The sequence below is a fragment of the Hylobates moloch genome, unplaced genomic scaffold (assembly GCF_009828535.3).
Source record: "Hylobates moloch isolate HMO894 unplaced genomic scaffold, HMol_V3 SCAFFOLD_2, whole genome shotgun sequence".
Lineage (NCBI taxonomy): Eukaryota > Metazoa > Chordata > Mammalia > Primates > Hylobatidae > Hylobates > Hylobates moloch.
The window spans coordinates 92,437,231-92,450,317 of NW_026652277.1; the positions used below are offsets into that span (position 1 = coordinate 92,437,231).

Sequence of the window (13,087 nt, forward strand, 5' to 3'; positions counted from 1 at the left end):
TCTGAACCTGGACACGCATCCCACAGTGCGTGTGCACTGCTTACCCTCAGCGAAAAGTGGTTCTCATTTTTAGTGGCATAAATCCTATAATCATCCCCTCCCTTTTCTAACCAAAGCTGGTTCTGGAAGGTGGGCACTACCCCACAGTGTTGATTTGACTAGTCCTGCTGCCACTGTAGCCAAAGTCACTGAGAAAGTACTTGATTGTCTTTAGCAGTAGAACAGCCAGGGTAAGCCAGTGGAAAGATGTTACAGAGTGACAAGTAAGTGCTTGCTAAAATATTTTTGGTGCTCACTTCAGGTTGGCTCAGAGGGTCAGAGAAATGTGAATCCAGAAGTTAGGAGTTACCTTGGCTAAGTCACTTTATCTCTCCAGCCATTGAAAGCTTGGATTAAATCATAGGCTTTAGAGCTAGGTTCCATGGAGCTTTGGAGTTCTGTTATACATGTCACGGGATAGGGACCATTGATAAAAGAGACTCTTAGCAGATGAGAATCTGGACATCTGGGCTCAGAGAAGCTTTGAATTTACCTGTTTTTATACACTGATTTAATTTGTTTAAAAATATCCATGAGCGAAAAGGAAAAAATAATTAAAAGTATAGGCTCGATGGTTTCTAATTTCTTTTGAACCTGGACATTCTAAAATTGTTACAAGAATAGGTATATAGATTGTAATTCATATAAGAACCAGTTAACTAATATAAAACAACAATAACATGAACAACAAGCACTGTTTCATAACCAAAGATTATTCTCCTAATCTTAGCCAGAGTCTTATAAATGTCTATTTTTGTCCAAAGAGTATTGAGAAAGATATAATAAATAATTCAGAGTAAATCTGTGGCAACTAGGAGGAGAAATTTAAAAAAAGAGAGAGAGAGCAAGCATGAGGTTAAGAAGCTTGTAAATCAGTGAGGTTCTCCCTCTAACTTAGGGAGAAAAAGTTCCTGATACCAGCAATGCATATTGGCCGAACTCGTTGTTACCTATTTTGCTAATTTTTTTTTTCTGACGTTTAAAAATGTCATAGGCACTGTTGGGTGTTCAAAGTGAAAGTCTTAAGGGAAATAACACTTTGTCCACATCATTGGGCAACATTAGGAAGAATCAGAGCCACAAAGGGATGAAGACAATCCTCTTTGTAGCCATGTAGTGGTTCTATCAGTAACAGCTGGAGTCAATCTCTCTGTGCAGCATATTTTTAAGAGGTGAGTTGTTTGATACCTGTTCCCCATTATCCAGCATCTTCAGAAAAGGCTGAAGCAGCCTTGCAGTTTTTCTGGCACGGTTTTACCCCTATTAAAAAGGCTATTGTTGAACTGTTCAAATTGGGATGCTTTGATTGTTAGCACGTTCAGTGCTCTGTGATTACCGTAATTACAGACCTGTGAAGGTCAAACTGACAAAACTGAATATAAACTGGAACTGAATATAAACTGGGACACCTCACTGCATTAGTTCTTTTTGCACTCTTTGGTTGTTGTTGTTGTTGTTGTTGTTGTTTTTCCCTGTTGCTGTTGTTGTTGTTGTAAGAGTTGCCAAGTGTTAAATCTATAATAGAAAATACAAATGTAAGTCATCGATTTTACAGTTTGGCTTTGACTACATAGAATCAATATTCAAGGAACTAAAAAGAACGCTCCATTGTACTTTCAGGTCCAGTTATACTTTCGGGTCATTACCTTCCTCCATCGTCATGGTCTTGAGTTCATGTGATGTATCCAGGTATGTTTTTAAAGTGGGTCATGAGTCTTCAATGTTTTGCAGATTTTTTCCTTATTTTTCTCTTTGCAGGAATGTGACGCTAAATACAAAATACATTTTTTGTTTGTATATGTATAGAGGAATATGTAGCAGAAATAGTTCTCATGTAAGGGGAACACACACAATTATACAAAAATAAATGAAATGGTCTCCCTATAATTGCATGGCCAAAGACCAGAATAAAATTACTTCTCAGGTACACCAAACACAAACTAGTCTTTATTTTCCTTTGTCCTTACTGATGGCTTCAAACAATAGTTTTAAGTAATAATTAAGTAAAAATAGAGGCTATTATCTTGTATGCCATGTGGAGGCATGAAAAAAGGTAGAAAACAAAATAAATATAAATTCTTTCTACACAACACAGAATGCTGTTTGCATAGTGCCAGGAAAAAGTTTGGGGTCAGGACAAAAGCTATGTCTAAATGAAGCCAAAATAGAAAAGCCGGATGGAAATTAATCAATTCACAAAATCCAGATGTTTCATCTACTGAGATCCAGCCATCTGAATTTTGGCTGCCTGAAATGTTCATGTTTCATCCAGATGTTTGCTTTCAGGTAGACATAATCATAACGTCCCATGCTTAATTTCATTATAATTTACCATATTGTTCAAAATGTTAAGTGTTCTCTGGCTAATGGCAAGAATAAGGATAAAAAACACTATTTTTCATGTTTTGGTAGAAATGGCATTGTTAAAGGATGATTGTTTAAAGGATAAAATAATGACTCTTATAAAGTATAAAATGAACATGTGTCACAAACTTTATTTCACTCATCAATTAATAAGGAAAATGTTACAACTAGTTCAAAGAAGCATCCCAAGGAGATATATATAGATATATACACCCATTCATACAAATATATATACAGTAAGGAACTTTGAAGTGAAATAACAAACAGATGCAAAGTGGGTCTGTTCATAGGGCAATAGACTATTGCATTTTAGCAGATATAATTAATTTTTATTTCTATGGACAAGAGTCATATGCATTTTTACCAGTTTTCTACAACTTTCTGAGTTGTAAAGTAGTCCAAAGACAGTGGAAGGCAGAGATAACCCAGAAGAATGCACTAAATAGAACACTTGCTAATCTTTTTTTATTCCTATTTCAAAGTCTTTAAACTTTTTTCATTAAATATTGTGCTTACTAAACTAAAATTATTTATGTATACAAACATTTCTGAATTTTCATGGTACTTTCAGTTAGCATCACATAATTTACCACTTGCTTGGACACTCCTAATTCTATTCTTGATTCCTGCATATATCTTGCCTCACACACTATGTTGCAATTCCTCATTTTAAAATTGCCTCCTATTCACTCCATTGGTGAGGAAAGGATTTCTCTGTAGTGTTATGGGAATGGCCAAACACATAATACTTCACACTGGACAAGTGAGACCAACAGCAGTGTATTAGTCATATGTACTCACAGACCACGGGAGAGGCACACCATGCCAACAGCGTCACATGCAGCCTGTGCTCAGGAACAGAGTGGATGACAAGGAATGTGGGAGGCAGGCTTTGTAGTATTAAGAGGATGAGGTGCCCCCCGACTCCCATGAGAGTATATGAGTGATTTGTTTGAACAATTCCACAACAGGAACCCACTAGTCAGAAATAAGCAGGAAATGCATCCAGACTGTTTGATAAGGAGGGTTGTTTGACTAGGGGGACGATATCCACAGGAACAAGAGTGGGAACAATGCTTAGACCATTTGAGATCCTACCAATTTTACCATAGGTCAAGGCAGCACATAATATTGAGCCTCAATTTTAAGCCTTGCACCACACTTCTTGAGAGCAGCAACTAAACTTATCCATTGAATTAACAATTCATTGAGCTCCTATGATGTGCCAGGTACTATTCCAGGCTCTGGGCATGCAGCAGTGGGAACAAATGTTGAAAGATTTTTGTCCTACATTCTAGGGAGAGTCAATAAACGAAAGAGAAAAAATACTTAGTATGATAGATAGTGATAAGGGCAATGAAGAAATTTGAAGCAGGGGATGAAGAAAGAAGTGCAGAATAATGGGGGTGGGGTTCTATGTTGAAATTTTAAATACCATGTGGGGGAGCCTTTACTAAGATGACATTTGAGGTAGGACCCAAAGAGGTAAGCCATGAGGATATCAGGGAAAAGAGCTTGGAGATGGAAAGACCAGCATCATAGCCCTCCACAGCAGAAGAATGTTCTCATGTCCGAGGAAAGCAAGGGGTTCAGTATGGTCAAAATGCCCTAAGCTAGAAGAAAAGCAGAAAGAAATGGGGTCACATTGAGATACAGGGGTTAGAGCACAAATTGTGCAGTGCCCCCCAGCATTTGATTTTTACTGAAAGATATGGGAACCCAGAAAAGGGATGTGGATAAAAGAATGGCCTGCTATTTGACCAACTTTTCTCTTTCATCTCTCAAAGAGCCTAGCAAAGTACTGAGCATATAAAGACTGCTGAATATATTGTGACTGGTTAATTGTAAAGGGAGCAACCCCTTTCTTCACTGCTTTCCACAACTTTTTACCTTAATCACAATTAGACGCAGGTTTATTTCTACCTAAAAATAGACACTGCAGAGATATGGACACTAAGAAAATTCAGTTTATACATAGTCGAGGTGTGAGCCAAAACCCATTTCTTTAGTGATGAGACCTGGATCTCTCATTAAAATATCACAGGTATAGTAGAAACTAGCACACTTACATACAGTGAAGGATACAGCCCATGCCAATTCTAGAATTTTCTACAGACCTCTACCATAGGACAAGGGACATTTGAAATTTAGTATATTAGACACATTTCACCTAGCTTTTATTCTTCATAATTTTTTTAATTTTTAATTTTAATTTTTATAAGTTCATAGTAGGCGTATACATTTATGGGGTACATGAGATGTTTTGATACAGATATGCAATGCATAGTAATTATCACACCCTTCATAAATTGTATTTACATAGTGGAAATATGTTTCAAGCTGTGGAGCATTTATAAATTTATATTGGGATAGCATCTTAAAAATTTTCCCTTCTATGAATAAGTTCACATGGAAAAACAGTACATGTTATAAATTCTGAAATCAGCAACTTGACTCTATATTGTGCAGTTTGACAGACAGGACTCATAATTTAGTTCAGTCATGGTTTTCCTGAGTAAATGTAGATCTATCACTGACATAATTAGCCCATCTTCATTTTCTCCCACATTGGTCATAGATTTGATTTTTTATCGTTAGCATTTAGAGAGAGTAGCATGTACAATACAATAAAGAATTGGATATGGGACGGAAAAGTTGGAGGAATCCCTTCACCTGCTGCAGGAATGTGTCATTCTGAACCCTAAAACTGATTCTATTTGGTTTTAACAAGTTATCATCTCCAAATCCTATCATGTTATATTATGTTAGAAACATTAAGTTACAATGGGAGAGTCCCAGTAAGTGGAGAAAGTTGAAGGTTGTCCGATAAAATTAGGCAAGGGTTCACATGCATGCTTTGTCACACACTTCACTGTAGACACATCTGAAAATGCACCCCCAACACCCCTAACATTGTCTTCCTGGAAAGCACCATTTATTAACAGGACTCAAACATGACCTACTCAATAAAGATCTTTCTTCCTCTGTTTCTCCCTCCCAGAACTGACAATGCATTCATTGTACCCTATATACAATTTCACTATTGATAATATGTACCTCTAAGTCTGTTTCTCCTATTGGACTGGAAGCAATTTAAAGATAGTGACCTCACTTTTATTATCTTTTTATCCTAAACTCCCAGCACAATGCCTGGCACATGTAGGACTGAAGAAATATTGTTAATTATTTAATTTTATCACACTCACTAGATCTAACATGATAACATGAGAGAAGGAAATTCTACTTCAGCTCCATAATTTGAGAAAGGTCATTCTTCTTTCTTAGAGGCAGCACCATGACATAACAGAGTCACCACTAGTGGCAGTAGAGTTTGGTGTATAAGAAGAAATGGGCTGGGCACAGTGGTTCATGCCTGTAATCCCAGCACTTAGGGAGGCTGAGGCGGGCAGATCACTTGAGGTCAGGAGTTCAAGACCAGCCTGGCATACATGGCAAAACCCCGTCACTACTAAAAATACAAAACTTAGCCAGCCGTGGTGGTATGCGCCTGTAATCACGGCTATTCAGGGGACTGAGGCAGGAGAATCACTTGAACCTGAGAGGCAGAGGGTGCAGTGAACTGAGATCGCGCCACCGCACTCCAGCCTGGGAGACACAGTGAGACTCCATCTCAAAAAATAAAAATGAAGAAGAAGAAAGGGATCACTAGCCTCTGAATAATTCTGTTTCAGCATTATGTTACAAGTTTTTTATTTAATGAAGGTATTTTCATCTTCTCTTCAGCAGTAGCATCACTTAAAAACCCATTACGTGTAAGAGGTGGTGTCCTTGAAACTGGATGTAAAGATTTCCCAACTTTCTGAGACTCTAAGGGTTGAGCTGAAATTTGTCTTTCATGCAGAGTCTTGCTTTGTGTGAGAGAGACCATTCTGTAGGGCCTTTTAAAGTCATGCACGTGTAATGAATTTACTTATTCCTTGACAAAGTTCTGACTGGTGAAACATTCAAATGCCATACTTTTGAATGGAATTTATACATTCTGTGTTCTGGTTTTGTTTTGTTTTGTTTTTCAAGCAATGGTTGCCTTCTTGGAGGATAGAATGACACTTCTAGGACCATTATAATATCCAATAATGTTTCCTCTTATAGGCCCAGATATAGGGAGTTGGGGCTCTATGTTTTAGGAGGAGGAGAGGACCTAAGAAAGAAACTAGGGACAATGGTTGGGCGCCACACTATGGCAGCTGTCAGGGAAAAGAAGGAGAGACCAAAGGGGTCCTTTGAAAAATAATATAGACTCTGACAGTGATAGGTTAAACTCTTTTTCCCAACTCAGAAACAGAAAGCCAAATACTGCATGTTCTAACTTCTAAGTGGGAGCTAAATACTGTGTACACATGGACATAGAGTGTGGAATGATAGGCATGGGAGACTAGGAAGGGTGTGGAGGGTGAAAGGGGGGTGGGTGATGAGAAATTACTTAATGGATACAATGCACACTATTCTGGTGGTGGATACACTAAAAGCCCTGAGTTCACCACTACACAATATATTAAGGTAACAAAATCGCACTTGCACCCCTTAAATTTATACAAACTTTTAAAAGTGGTGCTCCCTTCTGTATTATAAATCCCCTATCATGTCTTACAAGTCTTCATTTACTTTGTCAAACACGATATCTTTGTGTTTGGGAAATAAAGGAATAGTGGCTGCAGCTTAGAAAAGAGTAATGAGATAATTGGTGGGGTGTGGCCTTAGAGTGGTGGTCCCTGGTAGCAAGTGACAAGTGGAAGCCAGAGAAGCTTTATGCAGCATTTAGACACTCACTAGGGATTCCCAGAAATGTTGGGGAACAGCCCTAGAATTCCTAGTCAGGCAGGTTGGGAACTCAGCTGGCTGTTACTATCAAAAGAAAGGGGAGCCTTGGAAACCAGAGAAACGAGAAGCACTTGGGTGAAAACAGATGGCTTTTTTCAAAAGAAAGTTAAGGTAAGACTAAAATAAGTATACATTACACTATGTCTCTCCTAAGGAGCAACAAAGTTCAAGTGCATGTTCTTGGGTTACCTTTCTGTCTTTACTCCTGAGGACTAAGAGACCCCAGAGACTGGCAGATGCCTCCAGAAAGATGAACATCTAGTCAGAAGAGAAGGCAAATGAGGAGGGAGGAGGACATGGCAGCACAGAAGGAGGAACACAGGGAGAAACTGGAGAGGTACCCTCAGTGGTGAGAGAATGCTTCGGGGCTCTCTCAGCGGCTTGGACTAAGAACAGAGGTGATAATTATTGTAAGGAACAGGTAGCAGGGCACAGGCTCTGACCAATCAGGACAGCTGAACCAGCCCATCAGAATGGACAGGGCACAGGCACTGACCAATCAGGACAGCCAAACCAGCCAATCATAATGGACAGGGCCACGAGCAGCCAGTAAGGGTGAAGGTTCACAGGGAGTCCCACAGACACTAGGGGTCTCCAGTCCTCCCTACATGTATATGTCAATCACTCTCATCAGATGGACCACTCACTAGTGAAAAGCACCCCTGCCTTCTGAGGGTGGATTTGTGCATCATCATTGGTAAGGAATTTTACCATTTTGGTCAGTCTCTTTCCCCCCATGCCTCTTTTTCCTCCCCCCTTCTCCACTGGGCTCATTTATGAGCTATTTTTTCTCTCTTCCTACTTTTCCAGCGTGTTCTGCAGCATGCACTCAGCTCTTTGGAATTCTGTGGGTGGCAAGGGTTTTCTCCTCCATTTCATGTGCTCAGTGATGTGGAAAGAGAAGTATGAACTCTGACACTTTCCTTTTGCGAACATTTTGATGAAAGGACAAGTGATAGTCACAAATTTCAAAACATGTGGCAGGGGAGATGTAGAAGACACCTCATTTGTTACCGGCAGCAGCTTCTTTCTCAGATCATCCCAAAATGCTGGCATGTGCCCAACAGCTTAATTTGGAGAGAATCCTATTTTATTCAAGCCTCAGATAGAATAGGCTATGAATGGTTCATTGGATAAATACTCATTCTCTCCCTCCTCTAAGCCCTAGGTCTGTCCCTCTTGCACCCTCATCATCTTTGCTATTTCTCTTTCATTAAATTCCTTTGAAGTTGTGGATTATTTCTTCTGTCTTTGAACATTCCTTCTGGCTAGTGGATTTCAGAAGTGCAAGTGCTTTAAACTTTTCTCTCCCCTTTTGAATTAATACTGTACTCCACATTTTTTTCTTTCCATTTTTGGGGGACCAACTACTGTGTTGTTTTATATTGCATTTTCATTTCAGAACTATTTGAAAATGGAACTCATGCCATGCACGTGAATATTTTGCTTCCTCTTAGCTGATTTAATCAGCATGGATACCATTATTCATGCAATTGTATGAATAATTTATCTCACTGTTGTAAAAGTTTAATAAAAGTTTTCTTGTCTTTATCAAATTCCATGTTACTCTTTGTTCATTTTATAGCAGCAACATAATCAGAATATAAAGCAGCTCATATCAAAAAGCAATGAATGGTATAGACTTTATTAGAGCTCTTATGTTATTTTGTATTGCCATTTTACCTGTGATTGAATAAGATTTTATATATGAAGAAAATAAGATAGATCTATTGATCTCAGCATGACCAGCACTAACCAATCCATTTCACTTTTGATTAGAAAAATTTGGAGTCACGTTATTACAACTAAGATGCCCAGCCTTATTTGTACTATCCGACAGAACATATGTTTCTTGTTCATGCACGTGTGTATATATATGGGACTCTTCTACCCACTGTGTAATACTATTTTATGACTAACTCTTAATCCAGAATAATTGGTATTTCTTGCATAAAGAAAGGCACCAGAATAAATATTATTTGTTCACAGTTGATTTTTCGGTTACAGCCACAAATTAGCCACTTTGAATCAGTGAAATTACTCTACAGATTAAAAGTATTTTGATAACATTTACATGTTTTCCTTTAATGTAAGAGCAGCAAACCTTATAAACAAGAACCATGAACACAATAGAGGATTAAATATCTATACACAAGAGCAATACATGGTAACTTAAAGTAATGGCACCTCTTCTGTGGAATATTCATTGATCTTTGGAAGAAATAGTAGCAATTTTACAAAAGAAAATAAAATTACTAAATATATTGTGCGTGCTCTCTCTTGCATGCACTCTCTCTCTTAAACATAATGCCTTATTTTGGTCTTTCTATAGTCATAGAGATTTAGGAAATGGTAGAAGTTCTAGAAGAGAGACAGAAAAAGGACTGAAGGCATAAATATTTGTGTGTATATAAAATATTATATATAATACATACTAATATATAATAAAAGGTTACTAAGTATGAAGATATATAAAAAGATTATTTGCATGTATTTATGAAGAAGGGTGTTTCAGTTGTAATTTTTAAAAAATTTGCTTCAGAACAAATCAAAAGTAATGGATTTTACTTGAATTAAAAGATTTAAGATCTGGAAGAGGCATCAGTCATACTCATATTGCTTAGTTATGGTAACGCCTAAAATAATTATTTGAATGTTTCCTGAAATTAAATTTTTTTTTTTTTTTGAAACGGAGTCTCGCTCTGTTGCCCAGGCTGGAGTGCAGTGGTGCGATCTCGGCTCACTGCATGCTCCACCACCCGGGTTCACGCCATTCTCCTGCCTCAGCCTCCCGAGTAGCTGGGACTACAGGTGCCCGCCACCACACGTGGCTAATTTTGTTTTTGTATTTTTAGTAGAGACAGGGTTTCACCGTGTCAGCCAGGATGGTCTTGATCTCCTGACCTCGTGATCTGCCTGCCTCAGACTCCCAAAGTGCTGGGATTACAGGCATGAGCCACCATGCCTGGCCAAAAATTTTTATAATTTAATTTATGTGATTATGATTAAGTTCCACATCTTTGTTTATTAATACATGATGAATAATATCAATATTTGGCATTGTTTACAAACATCAAAAATAACCCTGAAAAATTAAAGGAGAAAAGAAATGTATTATAAAGATATGAGAGCTTCTGGTTAGGATGTATAAAGTCAAGAGACCACTGCTCTCCCCCTAACAAAGGAAACAAGCCAGAGAAGTTATAAAGGTATGATTTTTTTTTGCATTAGATTGCTAAAGACTAAAACAAAATCTAAATAAATTAAATTCCAGAAAGAGAAAAGCCCCTTCTATGAGAGAAGAACCCAAAATCTGTGGACATGTAAGGAGAAAGAACAAACCCGCTATAGACAGAGGTAAGGAGAAGCTAGCCAAAATTCTGATAAAGGTTTAATAGCTATGTGTGGCTAGCCTGATGTATGAGATTCCAAGGAGATCTGTGAGAGTGCACTTACACACCCAGTTGCCAGTCTTATTTCACAATACCTTCACTGAACACATGCAGTAGCTTGCAGAAGAATAGGAGCACAGCAAGAGGGCAGAGAGAGCTTCCTGCACCTCAGGCCCTTAATGAGTGCACAACAGTGCTTCTCCAATGCCTGGGAACAGGGAAAGAAGGTAGAAAGATATTTCCTCTAAAGTGGATCAATTACACAGAAACCAAAAGCTGGAGGCACAATAGTTGAACTGAGAAATATCAGCCACAAGTCATTCAGAGCCTTACTTGAGTGCAAGATAGTAACATGCCAAAACCTAAGGGCAAAGCAGCAAAGTATGAATAGATTTTGTGAGGCTTAGAAAGTCAGAAGCAAAGCTAAAGAGACAAAAGACCACCACAGGAATCCCTAAATCTGGGTAATATAGTCATTGGGATGTAAAACATAAAGACATTTCCAGAATTATACAGTGCCCAGATAAACTAGTTCCAATGCTGCCTGTAAAACATTTGAAACATATGGTGAATTAACAGATCTAACAAAAGCTACAACAAACCTCAGACCCAGCTCAATTATACATCAGATTGCTTTAGCTTTATCACTTGCAGCCAGTCACAAGAACAGACATTTCTTTTCCTTGAGTAAATAATATATATGTACTTTTACACACAATTTCTAGCATAAAAAATTGTGTGGTATAAAAACAAGCAGAGTAATATGACCCATAATCAATTCAATAAATAATCAATAGAAGTAGACCCAAATGTGACCACAATATTAGAATTAGCAAATAAAAAATCTGATATAAAAATGTTAAATTTTTTTTAAGAAAAACTAATGGAAAACATGGTTCACATGTGGGAACAGATGTCAGATTTCATTTTAGTAGAGTACTGGGAACATAAAAACAAAGAAAAATTCCAGGATTTGGAAACCCAATAGCATAAATGAAGAATTTATTTGTTTTACAGCAGCCTAGAAAAAGCAAAAGAAAGCATAAGTGAATTGGAATTACCTAAACTAAAATGAAAAAAGAAAAAAAAAATTAGGAACTGAGAAAAGCAACCAACCCCATCTGTGGCACTGTATCAAATAGTCAACATATATGTATTGTATTCCTAAAAGTAGAACAGAAATAAAATGGTGCCAAAGAAATAATTTGAAGAGACATTGGCTAAGAAACATCGAAAACTGATGGAAGTTATCAACCCACAGATCCAAAACCAAATATGTAGTGAACCTCAAACCGTATAAATACAAAGTCAAGCCTCAAGAAAACTAGGATAAAAAGAAAATCTTAAAAGCAGCCACCACACACATGCATATGCACACATAACACACACACACACACACACACACACACACACACGCACTACATTTAGAAGAAAAAGAAAAAGAAGAATATGACAGACTTCTCAACAGAATCAATGGAAGTTAACTGACAATGGCATGACACCTTTAAAATGCCGAAAGAAAGAATTACACTATCAATTTAGAATTCTGTACCCCATAAAAACATTCTTCCAAAATTAAGGTGAAATAGAGATATTTTAAGATAGAAAGAACTTGACAGAATTTGGCTTTAGAAGACATTCACTTAAGGAAATGTTGAAATAAGTTTTTTGGGTATATCAGACAATATCCAGTGAAACATACATTACACATTTCAGGTCATATGGTTGTCTGGTGTTTCATATTCAGATGCTCAATTTCTACAAAGTATCTCTAGCAAACCATGAACTATTTTCAAAAGAAGAATAGTATACTGATGAAGAGGTCATGACTTTTCTCCAGCCTTTCTGTTGTGATTTTTTTTTCTATTAGACCTTACCACAAGCTTCATGTCTCATCCTGCTCCTCCATAAAAAATTTTAAGAATTATTCGATCCATTGTAAGAGTTAAATGAGGGAGGTGCTCATAGGAAGCCTGAACTAGCTGAAGCCTCTTTTCCTCCCTCTGGAGCATGTTTCTTGTGAAGACACCTCAAACTATATCATAAAAATTATAGTCAAAGCAAATAAAATATGTATGATGAGTTATAGTACACTCTGAAATAATATAGTAATTCCTTTGCTAAACATCATGTTCTAGTAATTCATTGCCGACTATCAAACTACCCCAAAATTTAATGGTTTAAAACAGCAACAGTCATTTGCTTTACTGACAAATCTGCAATTTACACAGGGCATGACAGGGGAAGTGCATTTGTTTTCCACAGAATGCCAGCCAAAGTAGCTTGAGTAGGGCTAAATAATTCACTGTTCAGTCACGTAAGTGGCAAGTTGGTGATAGCTGTTGGCTGGGACTTAGCTGAGATGGTTGGTTTGGGACTCCTCAGTTTCTCTCACATGGGCTTCTTGGACTTCTTGACAGCATGGTTGCTCAGTTTTAAAAGCAAAAATTCCT

The 13,087-nt window shown here is 37.6% G+C and overlaps 1 long non-coding RNA gene across 1 annotated transcript; it reads left to right on the forward strand.

Annotated features, from left to right (window-relative positions):
• Positions 1–1,662: 1,662 nt before the first annotated feature.
• LOC131382770 (uncharacterized) lies at positions 1,663–10,588 on the forward strand. Its single transcript, XR_009212362.1, has 3 exons — positions 1,663–1,728; positions 7,453–7,591; positions 10,517–10,588. It is a non-coding gene; the product is annotated as an uncharacterized LOC131382770 (long non-coding RNA).
• Positions 10,589–13,087: the final 2,499 nt, after the last annotated feature.